The following is a 12103-nucleotide window of genomic DNA, read 5'->3' as shown; positions in this document are numbered from 1 at the left end:
TTTATAAAAAACAACAACTTTATGGGCTATATAAATAGATCATCTACAAAACATTTATGCAAAGAAAAAATGAGTGTATAATGTCCCTTTAAAGTGCCATAAAACATATTACGTGTGGGGAAAAAAAAGTTTAAAAAAACCCATAAGTATTTTAATACATTTTTCAAAAATCTGCAACATTACTTACTCTTTAGTGTTGCAAAGTGAAGCTTGCTCCACCCCCTTATCAGTGTCCTACTCCAAACCTTGTGGTATCATATAACAAAGTGTGTATGTGAGGATTAAAGCAAGTGGGGGAAGAGGGGGGACAGCAGGTACTGCTATTGTTTGTTGCCAAGGCTTGTTCATTTCCATGAGGATAATGTCACATGCGTTGTGAAAGCTTCAGCATTATACTGTGCACTGCCTGGATAGCACATTCTATATATGTAAATTCCCATGGGGGAGCTTGCTACAAACAAAACTCTGCCTGAATTAAAAGGGTTAATGGGGGTTAAAACAGAAACCATTTTGCAGGAAAGTTTTGGCTGCATTATAGATTTAGAAACTTATGTTAGTTTATACTTTTTTATGTCCCTTTAATTTTGATTTTAATATGACTCATTTGTGCAGCTATTACTCGTAGTGCATAATATCAAAACATTTCTGAAAATTATACAGGGTAATCAAGTAGGGTTGACACCAAGTACTGCAAACTGAACAAAAAGAAAGGGAGGGGCTTGTGGACTCAACATCAAGAAAAAAAAAATGAATTTATCAGATGGTGAAAGTCAATGAGCCATCATGTGTGAGAATCAATACCTAAGCCATGGAGTCCAGGAGACCACCGTGAATAGGGGGGACAAACAATGAAGGCAATGAAGTTAAGCAATTTTCTTATGAAACAGAACATAAAGAGCTGAAATCTGAACCTTCAGAGAACTGGCTGATAAACCTTTATCAAAGCCTTCTTGCATAAACTCAAGAACTCTAGGAATTCTAAAAGAATTCCAACTATAACCTTCGCAAGAACAACACACAAAACAGGTTTTCCAGACCTTATGATAAATATGTCTGGTAACAGGTTTCCTAGCTGGAATCAGGTTATCATAACCTTGTCAGAAAAACCTCTCTGAGACAGAATTAAGGGTTCAATTGCCATGCTGTCAAATTTTGATATTTGAGCTCCTGATAAAAGAAAGGGCCTTGAGAGAGAAGATCCTTTTTCTTAGAGGAAGCCTCAAAGACGGGCACAAGGACATCTGCACCATATCTTGCTAGACCACACCAGAGCAATCAGAATTGCTGAGGCTTGTTCCTGCTTGCTTCAAGCTATAACCCTGGATAGCATCACAAATCGAAAAAAACATGTAAAGCAGGTTGAATGACCAAGGGACCACTAGGGCCTCTATCAGAATTGCCTGAGGGTCCAAGACCTGGAAAAATACTGACGCAGTTTGCGATTCAAGAGGGAGGCCATGAAATCTTTCTCTAGCAGACCCCAACGCCTCACAACGTGGTTGAAAATGTCCTGATTCAAAGATCATTCCCATGGGTGAAGAGACTGGTGACTTAGAAAGTCTGCTTCCCAATTGGCCACACCTGGAATATGGATGGCAGAAATCCTGCAATTGTAGCGTTCTGCCCGGCTGATGAAACAGGAAACTTCCATCATCGCTAAGGAACTGTGAATTCCTCCCTGGTGATTGACATAAGCCACTGCCATGACACTGTCTGACTGGAATCTCAGAAAAGATTCAGGTCTGAGGTCAGGACAACTCTGAAGAGCCCTGAAGATTGCACAAAGTTTGAGAACATTTTATTGGTAACCTCGCTTCCTGAGGAGACCGAACTTCATGTGATCTCTGAGACCCCCAGATTGCACCCCAACCTAGCAGGCAGGCATCTTTGGAGATTGCAATCCACACTGCCTTGTCTTGTGATCTAAAAGAATCCTCTGAGACAGTTGTAGCGTTCTGCCCAGCTGAAGAAACAGGAAACTTCCATCATCGCTAAGGTACTGTGAATTCCTCCCTGGTGATTGACATAAGCCACTGCCATGACACTGTCTGACTGGAATCTCAGAAAAGATTCATGTCTGAGGTCAGGACAACTCTGAAGAGCCCTGAAGATTGCACAAAGTTTGAGAACATTTTATTGGTAACCTCGCTTCCTGAGGAGACCGAACTTCATGTGATCTCTGAGACCCCCAGATTGCACCCCAACCTAGCAGGCAGGCATCTTTGGAGATTGCAATCCACACTGCCTTGTCTTGTGATCTAAAAGAATCCTCTGAGACAGAGCCTCATGGTCCCCATTCTATTGATGCAGCATCTGCAAGTGGAGGTCCCAAATGTGAAACCTTGCAAATTAAACTGCATCTGAAGCAGCAACCATGCAAGATACACAGCTTCCATGCACTGAGTTTGCAGAAGTTTGCGCTGATCTATCAGAGACAAGGACATTGTCACAGAATTGATTATGAACCCCAGAAAAGACACACGAGTCTGAGGGGTTAATGAACTCTTTGGAAGATTTTTTTTTCCAACCGTGACTCTGAAGCAAGAGAGTTCAAACAGAGCTCACAGCACTATGTAAATATTATTGGAGCTGTAGCCAAAACCAAAAGGGAGGGCCAAAAACTAATAATGCTTCTCTAGGAAAGCAAATCTCAGGAACTTGACATGATACCCGTGAATAGGGATAAGCAAATACACATTTTTAGGTCTATGGTAGACATAAACTAATGGTCCTGCACTAAGTGCAAATTGTCTCCATCTTGAAAGTAGGACTCTTAAATAATTTGTTCAATATTTTGAAATCCAAAACAGGAGGAAAAGTACCTTTTTTTTGATACTATAAAGAGACTGGAATACAATCCTAGGTTTAATTCTGAAGTTGGAACTGGAGCAATCACCCTCATTAGTTCCAAATATTTTACACAAGCCAAAACATTTTTGGCCCTTTAAAAGGATCTCAAGGCACTCAAGACAGGAAGAATCTTCTTGATTTTGGACCAAGAAGAGTTAGACTTCCAGGATGATTTAGAGTAGCCAGAACTCTGAGCAGAAGCGGCATCTTTCTGAGGCTTAGATTGTTGAAAGGCACAAAAATGCCCTGCAGATCTAGCCTAACCCTTAGATTTCTTATTCTGGGACAGAAAAGCTCCCTTACCACCCTGTGACTGTGGCAATAATAACATTCATTCCAGACCCAAACAGAGATTTACCCTGGAAGGGGAGAGAAAGCAGACCAAGACTTAAGCCACAAATCTCACCTAGCTAAAATATCTAATGCAGCATTCTTAGAATTTATGCAAATAATTTCCACTGCTCGATCACAAATAAAGGAATTTGCTTTTCTTAGGAGTTAAATACATTCCTGAACCTCATCCAGAGTGTTTTCCACAGAAACTAATTCTAAAAGATTGTCACATCACACATCAGTGACACATGCTACACTGACTACAGGCTTTAACATAAAACTGTGAAACTGAAAGGATCGCCTATGAAAACCTTTAAGTTTTTTTTTTCTAAAGAATCCTTAAACGAGGAACAATCCTCCAAAGGTGTAGTAGTATGACTGGCCAAATAGGAAATAGTAGCATCTACCTTAGTAGCAGTCTCCCAAATCTCTGTTTTAACAGAAGGGAGAGGAAACATAGATTCACATTTGGAAGATGGAACAAAAGGAATACATGGCTTCTGTCATTCCTTAGTATTAATTTCAGAAACTAAATCAGGTATTGGTAAAGAGAAAGGATGCTTTGGTGCTACTTTAAAAAAACAAAATTTATGCTTACCTGATAAATTTCTTTCTTTCCGGGCATGGAGAGTCCACAAAACATTCTAATTACTAGTGGGATATTCACTCCTGGCCAGCAGGAGGAGGCAAAGAGCACCCCAGCAGAGCTGTTAAGTATCACTTCCCTTACCTATAACCCCCAGCCATTCGGTCGAAGGGAAATGGAAAAAGAATAGAACACAAGGGTATAGAGGTGCGTAAAGACTAGACAAAAAAAAAATGCTGTCTTAATTTGAATAAGGGCGGGTCGTGGACTCTCCATGCCTGGAAATAAATACATTTATCAAGTAAGCATAAATTTTCTTTTCTTTCCTATGGCATGGAGAGTCCACAAAACTAGTGGGAACCAATACCCAAGCTAAAGGACACAGAATGAATAGGGAGGGAGAAAAAGATAGGCGGACCTAAACTGAAAGCACCTCTGCTTGAAGAACCTTTCTCCCAAAAGAAGCCTCAGCTGAGGCAAAAGTATCAAATTTGTAGAATTTGGAAAAAGTATGGAGGACCAAGTGACCACCTTACAGATTTGCTCCAAAGAAGCTTCATTTTTGAAAGCCCATGAAGATTAAACAGCTCTAGTGGAATGAGACGTAATTCTCTGTCCAGCTGTCTCATAAGCTAAACAGATAACACTTCTCCACAAGAGAGAAAGTGTGGTAGAAGTGGCCTTCTGACCCCTACGCTTACCAGAGAAAACAATAAACAGGTCAGAAGTCTGCCGAAAATCTTTAGTTGCTTGAAATTAAAATTTAAGAGCACGGACAACATCCAAGTTATGCAAAATACATTCCTTCTGGGAAGAAGGGTCAGGACAGCAATTTCCTGATTAATATAGCGATCCAACACTACCTTAGGGAGAAACCCCTGCTTAGTACGATGAATCGCCTTATCAGCATGAAAAATAAGGTAAGGGGAATCACAATGCAGAGCTGAAAGTTCGGAAACTCTGCGAGCAAACCTTCCAAGATAGTAATTTAATACTAACAGAATGCATCGGCTCAAACGGAGCCTGCTGCAAAACTCTAAGAACAAGGTTAAGACTCCAAAGAGGAGCAACAGATTTAAACACAGGCCTGATTCTGACCAAGGCCTGAACAAAAGACTGAACATCTGGCAGAACTGCCAGATGTTTATGCAGAAGAATAGACAGAGCAGAAATCTGACCCTTCAAAGTACTGACTGACAAACCCATCTCCATGCCCTCCTGAAGAAAAGCCAAAATTCAAGGAACCCTTACTTTGTTCCAAGAAAAAACTTTTGAATCACACCAATGAAGGTATTTCCACCATACCTATGGTAAATTCTGCATAGTATCTATGACTTTCTCAGAGAAGCCACGTCTAGCCAAACTTAGATGTTCAATCTCCAAGCAGTCAGCTTCAGAGAAACCAGATTTGGATGAAGAAAAGGGACCCTGAAGTAGAAGGTCCTTCCTGAAAGGTAACATCCACATCGGAAGAGATGACACCAGATCGTCACCAGATCCGCAAACCAGATCCTGCAAGACCATGCAGGAGCTATTAGAATCACAGAAGCTCTCTCCTGTTTGATGCGAGCAATTACTCGTGGATGCAACGGAGGAAACAGGTATGGTAGATTGAAGCTCCAAGGAACCGCTAGAGTATCTACCAGAATGGCTTGAGGATCTCTTGACCTTGAACCGTACTTTGGAAGCTTGGCATTTTGACGAGACGCCATCAGATCCAACTCCGGAACCCCCCACCTGAGAGTTGTAATTTTGAAAACCTCTGGGTGGAGAGCCCACTCTCCGGGATGAAAAGTCTTCCTGCTTAGAAAATCCGCGTCCCAGTTGTCCACACCTAGTATGTGGATGGCAGAGAGATGGGAATCATGAGACTCCGCCCACTGGAAAATGCGAAACACCTCCTTCATTGCCAAGGAACTCCAAGTTCCTCCCTGGTGATTAATGTAGGCCACCAAGGTGATGTTGTCCGACTGAAATCTTATAAATCGGACCAAAGCTAGTTGAGGCAAAGCTATTAAAGCATAGAAAATTGCTCTCAACTCCAAGATATTTATTGAAGAGACAACTCCTCTGGAGTCCACAAACCCTGTGTCTTTAAGAAACCCCAAACTGCTCCCCAGCCTAACAGGCTGGCGTCCGTCACAATCACCCAGGAAGGCCTCATGAAGCATGTGCCCCGAGACAGATGGTCCTGTGAAACCCACCATAAGAGAGAGACTCTTGTTGGGGAAACCAAATTTATCTTCTGCGAGAGATCTGAGTGGTCCCCATTCCATTGATTGAGCATGCATAGCTGAAGAGGTCTCAGATGGAACCAAGCAAAAGGAATGATGTCCATGGAGGCAACCATTAGTCCAATCACCTCCATGCATTGAGCCACAGATGGATGAATAGCAGACTGGAGAGACAGGCAAGAAACATGAAGCTTGGATTTTCTGACGTCCGTCAGAAAAATCTTCATAGACAGGGAATCTATGATTGTTCCCAAGAAACAAACCCTTGTATCTGGAACAAGGGAACTCTTTCCCAGATTCACTTTCCACCCATGGGAACGTAGAATAGACAACATCATCACGGTATGAGATCTTGCTAGATGAAAAGATGGCGCTTGAACTAGAATGCCATCTAGATAAGGTGCCAGAGCAATACCCTGGGACCTCACAATTGCCAGAAGAGCCCCCAGAACCATTGTAAAAATTCTGGGAGCTGTAGCAAGGCCAAAAGGAATGGCAACAAACTGGAAATGTTTTTTCTGGAAGGCAAACCTTAGAAACTGTTAATGATCCCTGTGTATAGGAACATGAAGATACGCGTCCTACAGATTTATGGTCATCATGAACTGACCCTTTTGGACCAAAGGAAGAATAGAACAGATGGTCTCCATCTTGAAGGACAAAACCCTGAGGAATTGATTGAGACACTTTAGGTCCAGAATGGGATGAAAAGTGCCCTCCTTCTTGGGAACTACAAATAGATTTGAATAAAATCATAGACCCTGTTCCAATAGAGGAACTGGAACAATCACTCCCAGGAATGATAGGTCCTTTACGCAGTTTAAGAAAGCCTCTCTCTTTATCTGATTCGCAGATAACCTTGACAGGTGAAACCTGCCCCTGGGAGGACAAGATTTGAATCCTATTCTGTAACCGTGGGATACTTTATCTATGGCCCAAGGATCTGGAACATCGCGTATCCAAGCCTGCTGAAAAATAGAAAGCCTGCAGGATCGAGGGCAGCCCCTTCATGTTGATTTAGAATCAACGGAAGGTTTCTTAGCTTCCTTCCCCCTATTCCAAGGCTGACTGGACCTCCAAAAAGACTTGGATTCATCCAACTTGGAAGAGGAAGACCTCTGTCCCTTAAAGTTACGAAAGGAACGAAAATTAGAATTCTGGTAACCCTTAGGTCTATTCTTTTTATCCTGAGGTAGGAAAGAACCCTTTCCACCTGTAATGTCAGAAATAATTTCTGCCAGACCTGGTCCAAACAAAGTTTTACCCTTATAAGGCAGAGATAAAAGCTTGGACTTGGATGTAACATCAGCAGACCCAACTTTCAACCAGAGAGCTCTATGAGCTAAAACAGTAAAACCAGAAAGCTTAGCACCCAACCTAAGAACTTGCATGTTGGCATCACAAATAAAGGTATTGGCTAGCTTGAGAGAGTTGATCCTGTCTTGGATCTCCTCTATAGTAGTCTCTTCTAGGAGAAGATTAGATAAATCATTGCACCAATAAGATGCTGCCCCCGCAACTGTAGCAATACTAGCAACAGTTTGCCACTGTAATCCCTGATGAATGTACATCTTCAAAAAAGCCTCCAGCTTCTTATCCATGGGATCCTTGAAAGAACAACTATCTTCAATAGGAATAGTAGTTCTTGAGTCACGAATAGAGCAACAGGAAACATCTTTTAAAATACAGGGGACGGGAAAAAAGGAATCCCTGGTTTATCCCATTCCTGAGTTATATCATCTGCCATATGGTCTGGAACTAGAAATACTTCCACAGATTAGGGTACATCATATACCCTATTAAGCTTACTAGACCTCTTTGGATTCTCCATAACAGATTTGGATTCTTCCAAAGTAGCAAGAACCTCTTTCAAAAGAACTTGAAGGTGTTCTAACTTAAAGGGACAGTCAACACCAGAATTTTTGTTGTTTTAAAAGATAGATAATCCCTTTATTACCCATTACCCAGTTTTGTGTAACCAATACAGTTATATTAATACACTTTTTACCTCTGTAATTAACTTGTATCTAAGCATCTTCTGACAGCCCCCTGATCACATGACATTTTATTTATTATCTATTGATTTGCATTTTAGCCAATTAGTGCAGTGTCTGCCACAACCCACGGGTGTGATAACAATGTTATCTATATGGTTTACATGAACTAGTTCTCCCCTGTTGTGAAAAGCAAATAAAAAAGCATGTGATAAGAGGCTGCCTTCAAGTGCTTAGAAATCATATGAGCCTTCCTAGGTTTAGCTTTCAACTAAGAATACCAAGAGAACAAAGCAAAATTGGTGATAAAAGTAAAGTGGAAAGTTGTTTAAAATGACATGCCCTATTTGAAACATGTAAGATTTTTTTGGACTTGACTGTCCCTTTAAATCTGAAATAAATCTCCTCTGAATCTGCAGAATTTGTCACTACAGTATCATAATCTGACAATTCCCACTCAGAAGCCACTGAAGAATCATCCTCATCAGATAATTGAGACAAACTGACTAACGCAGCCTTAGTGGAGTCAGCCTTACTAACATCAATATGTTTAGATTTCCTCTTACCCTAACCAGAAACCTTTGGAAAAGCTTATAAAGCTGCAGTAACAGCAGAAGTAATCTGCGCAGCGAAATCCCCAGGTAAAAAAACACCCCCAGGAGGTTGAGAGGAACCACAGGGCACTGCATGTGAAGCTTGAGGGGAAAGCTGAGGCGTAGCACTAGCCTGATAGACAGGAGGATGTTTTATTTAAACATGAAGAACAAAACTGTACAGGAGGAATTATCTTAGCCTCCAAACACAATAAGCATTTTTCAAATTAATCAACTTCAATATTAGTGTCCATAATTGGGTATCAGCTCACAAATAACAAAAAAAAAAATTAAATGCCAAATTAAGTTTATTTATATGAAGCAATAAAACATAAATAAGCACTTAAAACCCTCAGCTCTGCTGAGGTCTTACCCCTCCAGAAGTTGCAATCACACTAGCACAGAAAACCAGACACACCAGGTAGCAAAAAAAACCTCCTTGTTACCGGAACAGCCCAAATCCACTTGCCACTGTAGACAGAAGAAAATGCAGCCTCCACACTCGCCGCTGCAAACTCCGATCTGAACAGAGAAGCCAAAAACGGTCACATGAATGCTATAAAAAACTTTTTTTTGTGTGAAAAATTGCGGCAAAAAAAACGGCGCAAAAAGCCAACAGCAGCACAGCAAAAGTGATTGGGCCAATAAGCTGAACTGAAGAGTGATTGTGACAAGTAAGAAGTAAAACAAACACCTGTCAAACACTTCATACACTCTGCTATCTCTGAGCCCCCAATAAAAAATTATACCTCTTTTCACTTGACAGCAGTGCCCCTAAAACAGATGCAAATACTTTCCACAAGGATTTAACCCCTATAGTGCTGGTACCTTCAAACCTATAAGGGAAAGCACTTACCTGTGGATCCTGCTCTGTAAGGCAGAAGCTGTTTTCTAAAGTGTGGCAGCTTCACCATATCTACCAGGGACCTATAGAAAAGAAAGAACAGAGTAACCAACTCTGGCTTTCTATAATAGGGGTAGCAATAATGTTAGAGACCACCTCACCGTCTTCTAACTGCTAATAGCCACGATTACTCATACTAAAGAGATTGACATGGACACAGCATAGCCCCAATCCTTGCTTGCAGGGAAAAGTACCCATTAAAAGGATTCAAATCTTCAGACACCATCTTCGCCATCCTCCCGTGATAAAGGCAAAGAGAATGACTTGGGGTTATAAGTAAGGAAAGTAGCTCTGCTGGGGTGCTCTTTGCCTCCTCCTGCTGGCCAGGAGTGAATATCCCACTAGTAATTAGAATGTTTCGTGGACTCTACGTGCCATAGGAAAGAAAATTTTCAATCCTCTTAACCGGTTGCTTGACTGTATCAGGGCTTTCTGAAGCAATTAAAACTCCCCGCAATAATGCATGAATATGCTCAAGCTTGAAATTAAAGCAGCAGAAGGGTCTTGAGACTCAGAGAGACTATGCTCAGAAACAGAGTCAGAAACACCCCTATCATAAATGGGTAACTTAAAGTGGCCACTCCTAAGGGAAGTCCCTGAATTTCTAAAGGCGAAAGAAAGACCACCTTAAAATCCTTGCAAAAGTCTGTGCTTATCAACTGGAGTTAACCAAGATAAAACCTTACTAATAACAGAGTGAATGTAATCCATAAGTTTTGGAGACAGTTCAGATGAACTCTCCTTGGATCAACTTTGATTGGGTATAAACCTTTGCACATTCTGAAACGCAGAAAAACCCTGTTTAGAATTAGCAATAGACTCAGCACATGAGGTACAAAGCTGAGCAGGGGTACACACCTGACAATACTTACAAAGCAAACACAAACTAGAAGGGGTTAAAGTAACAGATGATTTCCCTTCTAGATGATCAGCAGACAGACCATAGGCCTGAGCTGCACCAGTTTGCTCCCTAGTACTCTACAGTATAGAATTAGCTTAAAGGGACAGTTAACACCAGAATTTTTGTTGTTTAAAAAGATAATCCCTTTATTACCCATTTCCTAGTTTTGCATAACCAACACAGTTATAATAATACACATTTTACCTCTGTAATAACCTTGTATCTATGCCTCTGCAAGTTGCCCCCTTATTTCAGTTCTTTTGATAGACTTGCATTTTAGCCAATCAGTGCTGATACTAGTGGTGAAAAGCTGTCAAAATGCATTCAGATTAAAGGCGGCCTTCAAGGTCTAAGAAATTAGCAAATGAGCCTACCTAGGTTTAGCGTTTAACTAAGAATACCAAGAGAAGAATGCAAAATTGGAAAGTTGTTTAAAATGACATGCCCTATTTGAATCATGAAAGTTTATTTTGGACTTGACTGTCCCTTTAGGTATCAGAGATAAACAGAAGCAAACAGGCAGTATACAGTATGCAAATACTTAACCCTGTAGGGGAGAAAAAGGCACAATGTATCACTGACTAACCCTTAAAAGATAAACAATAAACTTAAAGTGTCAGTAAACCGAAAAAATAATGTTATATAATTCTGCACATAGTGCAGAATTATATAACATTATTTTAGTGCTATCATTATTAAACCTTTTTTTTCCATTTTAATTTTTTAAAAATATGCCTGTCTTACAGACCCGCTCTCTGCTCTCTGCTGAGCGGGTCTGTTTTTTTTACACAGCGCATCGGGCCAGCTGTATAGTCACAGCCCGGCCCGACCGCGCCATAACATTAAGTGCAGCTCGCTCCTGCTGTCAGACAGAGCAGGAGCGAGCTGCAGTTAATGTTATGGCGCGGTCGGGCCGGGCTGTGACTATACAGCTGGCCTGATGCGCTGTGTAAAAAAAACAGACCCGCTCAGCATAGAGCAGAGAGCGGGTCTGTAAAACAGGCATATTTTTTAAAAAATAAAATGGAAAAAAAGGTTTAATAATGATAGCACTAAAATAATGTTATATAATTCTGCACTATGTGCAGAATTATATAACATTAATTTTTAGGTTTACTGTCCCTTTAAGGTACTGTTCAAATAATCACTGAAAAATACTTTAAAAACAGTAAAAACATAAATTATGCTTACCTGATTTCCTTTTCTTCAGATGGAAAGAGTCCACAGCTGCATTCATTACTTTTGGGAATTCAGAACCTGGACACCAGGAGGAGGCAAAGACACCCCAGCCAAAGGTTTAAATACTCCTCCCATTCCCCTCATCCCCCAGTCATTTTGCCGATGAACAAGGAACAGTAGAAGAAATATCAGGGTGAAAAGGGGCCAGAAGAACAAAAATTATGGCCGCCTCGCATAAAAAAACAGGCGGGGAGCTGTGGACTCTTTCCATCTGAAGAAAAAAATTTTATCAGGTAAGCATAATTTATGTTTTTCTTCATAAATGGAAAGAGTCCACAGCTGCATTCATTACTTTTGGGAAAACAATACCCAAGCTATAGAGGACACTGAATGCAAAAACGGGAGGATATACAAGGCGACCCATTCTGAGGGCATCAGGCCTGAAAACCCCTACCCAACAAAACCCTGCTTCGTCCAAAACCGAGAACAACTTTGAAAAAGAGTTAAAGACCCAAGGACACTCACCCGC

General features: G+C 41.0%; 1 protein-coding gene across 1 annotated transcript in view; it reads right to left on the bottom strand.

Moving 5' to 3' along the window:
• The window catches only part of LOC128647245 (mesoderm induction early response protein 3), a 268112-nt gene that overhangs the window by 51633 nt on the left and 204376 nt on the right, over window positions 1–12103 (bottom strand). The window lies entirely within an intron of this gene.

This window comes from Bombina bombina, chromosome 2 (assembly GCF_027579735.1).
Source record: "Bombina bombina isolate aBomBom1 chromosome 2, aBomBom1.pri, whole genome shotgun sequence".
Taxonomy (NCBI): domain Eukaryota; kingdom Metazoa; phylum Chordata; class Amphibia; order Anura; family Bombinatoridae; genus Bombina; species Bombina bombina.
The sequence above is the reverse complement of the archived record's forward strand: the minus strand, read 5'-3'. Positions and strand labels throughout refer to the sequence as shown.